At 30.5% G+C, this 5,153-nt stretch overlaps 1 pseudogene across 1 annotated transcript; it reads left to right on the forward strand.

Moving 5' to 3' along the window:
• The first annotated feature begins 848 nt into the window (after window positions 1-848).
• Window positions 849-4,249, forward strand: LOC135662252 (maturase K-like; annotated as a pseudogene). The gene has a single exon (XR_010507666.1). The product of XR_010507666.1 is annotated as a maturase K-like (transcript).
• Window positions 4,250-5,153: the final 904 nt, after the last annotated feature.

Raw genomic sequence — 5,153 nt, forward strand, 5'->3', positions numbered from 1 at the left:
AGAAAGAATAAGGATCTTAATGTTGCCGTACATGAGACCTTTTCTATTTCATACTCATGAAAATAGATAAACTAGATTATCAATTTACTTCTTTGGTTAAAAGAAAACCAATTGATAATTCAATTGAACATGGTAAAATTTATGTCTCCTTAGGGAATGAAATATCTGCTAAAAATTTTTAGCTACTCATTGTGATTGCGTCGACTTGGTGATTGAATTAGAGATCCAGTTTAGTCATGACTAGAAAACATAGTTCCAGTCATGATGTTGAAGTCGGAGATTTTTAAAACATTTTTTTATGAACTCTTGGTTGGTACTCGAAGAAATATGATAAATCAATAGTATCTAGAAACTTACGACCTTTTTGTTTTTTGGTCATTGGAACAGTTTATTTGACTAATAATTTATTTTTTTCCGGGATTGGAAATATATTAAATTAAAGGATTTGAGGTTTATAGTTTTTTTGTTCTAGAAAAATAGATTCTGCATTTCATGATTGATCGTCCCGAACAATCTGTTGGAGATGTAAAGTAAATAAGTCTTAAGCAAACATCTTTCTTAGAAATACGTTTCATTCATATGATAGAATATCGAGTTAAAGAAATTGGATCCTTGCTGAGCTTTCTCCGGATAAATACAATACTTATCTATCCATAGAATACTTATCTATCCATAGGTATAAAGTATAGACTATTATATAGTTCCCGTTGTTCCCATCGAGCCAATGACTATTCATGATTACATATTAAATCAATTCCATTGCGGTTTGAAATTAAATTGAATTCTAAATTAGAGGAATGTTATGGTAAAACTTCGTTTGAAACGATGTGGTAGAAAGCAACGTGCGACTTGAAGGACATGATCCGCTGTGGATTTTTACATCCACCATTTTCTATACAAATGAAGATGCTCTTGGCTCGACATAGTTTGTTCTGTTCCATTAGGAATCTAATTTTTCTTAGGTTGATAGTACATGATGGAGCTCGAGCGGAAAGGATTGATTCATTTATCAAGGGGAAGAATCTAGGGTTAGTGCCAATCAATCAATAAGTTAGACCAGCTTTGTAAGTATATCCTTAAAATATAAAATAATCGGAATTGATAAAACTATTTCGATCAAAAAAAAGTGTATCACAGAGGAATCAATTCTTCGTATTCTATTTCTATGGGTATTCTATTTCTATAGAAAGAAATAAAAAAAACAAAAGGTATGTTGCTGCCCTTTTGAAAGGAGTAAGGATCACCGAAGTAATGTCTAAACCCAATGATTTTACAAAGCAAAGATAAAGGATTCCGAAACAAGGAAACACTATTTTCAATTGTCTCAAAAATTGGATCAGAATTAGGAATAAAAATAGATTCGAGATGAGACAAACAAAAGAGGTTAGAGACGGCTCAAGAAATGTCTAAGGATTTCCCTTCGAATTCTGTCAGAATTACCCAACTTGAGTTATGAGTACGAATGAAATTTATTTTTTTTTTTTTTTTTAGGAAGAACAAAATAATAATAATGAATTAGACTATGATTTGAGTCATTATTTTGTGTTTACTATTTGATATTATATACAGAAAGATATACCGAAATAAAAATAATTTTTTCTCGAGCTCGAGCCGTATGAGGAGAAAAACCTCCTATACGTTTCTGGGGGGGGATTGTTTATGTACATCTATCCCAATGAGCCATCTATCGAATCGTTGCAATTGATGTTCGATCCCGAAGAGAAGGAAGAGATTTTCGAAAAGTGGGTTTTTATGATCCGATAAAGAATCAAACTTATTTAAACGTTCCCGCTATTCTATATTTCCTTGAAAAGGGCGCTCAACCTACAGGAACTGTTTATGATATTTTAAGTAAGGCAGAATTTTTTAAAGAAAAAACCTCGAGTTAATTAAAAGAAAAAACAACAAAATTAATAAAAAAGGGGGGAGATGATTAATATAAAATCTATCTTTGTATAATTTTTTACTTACAATTTTTTACCTAAAATTTTCCCTTTTCTTGCTCTATTCATACTTAAATTTACTTTTTTCTTGTTATAGGAATCCACCAACAAACAAGGGATTAATCTTGCTTATTGTACCTCTATTGATTGAGTAAACCCGAGATTTTTTCTTTATCTTTTCCTTATTTTTTTCCATCAAAATTTCTTATTTATGTTGTGCCAACCCAATACAAATCCTTATTTTATTTACTTTATTTGTTATTTGTTTTCTCAACATTGCATTCATATTGACAATGGTGTATCGAACAAATATAATTGATCATAGATAAATTAATTGATCATAGATAAATAAATCTCTTTATCCAGACCCCATATTGGGTTTTAACTTCACTTTTACTCAAATAATGGGTTTTGCATTGTTGGGTTTACTGTCATATAAGACGTATTTTGGAATTTAACTTAACAAAAATAAAAAATTGATAAAAAACTGGTAGGTCTGTCACAATTTTAGCATCTCTTTTAGGAATCTGGTGTTTTTAAATATGATCTGTACATTTTCTATTTATTTTGTATAATCGATCATAAAACATAAAATATTTTTTTATTTATTATTAGTTCAATGTTTTGATGGGGTCGTGCAGTGCAATTTAATGGATTTTTCATTTTTATCGTATCTACATATCCTATTTATTTTATTTTATTCGGGTTGCTAACTCAACGGTAGAGTACTCGGCTTTTAAGTGCGACTATGATCTTTTACACATTTTGATGAAGCAACAAATTCGTCCAGACTATTGGTAGAGTCTATAAGACCACGACTGATCCTCAAGGGTAATGAATGGAAAAAGTAGCATGTCGTAATAAAAAAAATTTCTTATTTTATTAAATATTTTATTAAAAAATTACAAATTCAAATGAAAGTGGAACTTTTAGTTTATCCTTACTGGATCGCTACAAAAATAAAAAATTTTTGGAAGGGAAGGGGACAAAACAAATTCACATTTACAGTTGGGTCTAGTGAATAAATGGATAGAGCCTATGGTTCCAATTTTGGTAAAACAAAAAGCAACGAGCTTATGTTCTTAATTTGAATTGAACGATTACCCGATCTAATTAGACGTTAAAAATAGATTAGTGCCTTATACGGGAAAGGGTGAGTTCTCCTGTGGGTGGACCATTGATTCTTTTTCCTTTTTTTTTAATAAATCCTAACTATTCTTTATTATGGATTAGAAACGGATGTGTAGAAGAAACAGTATACTGATAAAGAGAATAAATTCCAAAGTCAAAAGAGCGATCGGGTTGCAAAAATAAAGGGTTTGTTATCCTCTTGTAATTATAACGAAGATAAACAACGAAGATAAACCAATTCGATAGAAAAAGAGAATAAAAAGATCTATTGATTGGACTCCCTGTTTCCTTTTCGGGGTATATATTTTTATTACTATTGTATTCTATATACATAATAGAATACAAAATACCCTGTTTTGACCATATTGCACTATGTATCATTTGATAACCCAATAAATGCCTCCTACCCCTGCTTCAAGTGGAAATGTAAATGGAAGAATTACAAGGATATTTAGAAAAAGATAGATCTCGGCAACAATACTTTCTATATCCACTTCTTTTTCAGGAGTATATTTACGTATTTGCTTATGATCAGGGTTTAAATAGTTCAATTTTTTATGAACCCGTGAATTTTGGGGGTTATGGCAATAAATTTAGTTCAGTACTTGTGAAACGTTTAATTATTCGAATGTATCAACAAAATTATTTGATTTATTCGGTTAATGATTCTTACCAAAATCGATTCGTTGGGCACAACAATTATTTTTATTCCCATTTTTTTTCTCAGATGATATCAGAAGGTTTTGCAGTCATTGTGGAAATTCCATTCTCGCTGCAATTAGTATCTTCCCTTGAAGAAAAAAAAATACCAAAATCTCATAATTTACAATCTATTCATTCAATATTTCCTTTTTTAGAGGATAAATTATCGCATTTAAATTATCTGTCAGATATACTAATACCTCATCCCATCCATATGGAAATCCTGGTCCAAATCCTTCAATCCTGTATCCAGGATGTTCCCTCTTTGCATTTATTGCGGTTCTTTCTCTACGAATATTATAATTGGAATAGTCTCATTACTCCGAAGAAATCTATTTATGTTTTTTCAAAAGAAAATAAAAGACTATTTTGGTTCTTATATAATTCTTATGTATCTGAATGTGAATTTGTATTAGTTTTTCTTCGTAAACAATCTTCTTATTTACGATTAACATCTTTTGGAGCCTTTCTTGAACGAACACATTTTTATGGAAAAATAGAACATCTTGTAGTGTGCCGAAATTTTTTTCAGAAGACTTTATGGGTCTTCAAAGATCCTTCCATGCACTATGTTCGATATCAAGGAAAAGCGATTCTGGGTTCAAGGGGAACTCATTTTCTGATGAAGAAATGGAAATGCCACTTTGTAAATTTCTGGCAATATTATTTTCATTTTTGGTCTCAACCGTACAGGATCCATATAAACCAATTATCAAACTATTCTTTCTATTTTCTGGGTTATCTTTCAAGTGTACTAATAAATTCTTCGGCGGTAAGGAATCAAATGCTAGAGAATTCATTTCTAATGGATATTTTTACTAAGAAATTTGATACCATAGTCCCAATTATTCCTCTTGTTCGATCATTGTCTAAAGCTAAATTTTGTACCGTATCCGGGCATCCTATTAGTAAGCCGATTTGGACCGATTTATCAGATTGTGATATTATTAATCGATTTGGCCGGATATGTAGAAATCTTTCTCACTATCATAGTGGATCCTCAAAAAAACAGAGTTTGTATCGAATGAAGTATATACTTCGACTTTCGTGTGCTAGAACTTTGGCCCGTAAACATAAAAGTACAGTACGCAGTTTTTTGCAAAGATTAAGTTCGGGATTATTAGAAGAATTCTTTACGGAAGAAGAACAAGTTCTTTCTTTGATCTTCCCCAAAATAACTTCTTTTTATTTACATGGATCATATAGAGAACGTATTTGGTATTTGGATATTATCCGTATCAATGACCTGGTAAATAATTTATAATAAAATTAGGCATAAAACAATACAATAGAAATAGAAGATATAATAGAAATGATCTATAGATATAGAGATCAAGAGAAAAAAATATTCACGAATTCTCATTCTGAAATGCTCAT

Source organism: Musa acuminata, unplaced genomic scaffold (assembly GCF_036884655.1).
Source record: "Musa acuminata AAA Group cultivar baxijiao unplaced genomic scaffold, Cavendish_Baxijiao_AAA HiC_scaffold_602, whole genome shotgun sequence".
In the NCBI taxonomy this organism is placed as follows: domain Eukaryota; kingdom Viridiplantae; phylum Streptophyta; class Magnoliopsida; order Zingiberales; family Musaceae; genus Musa; species Musa acuminata.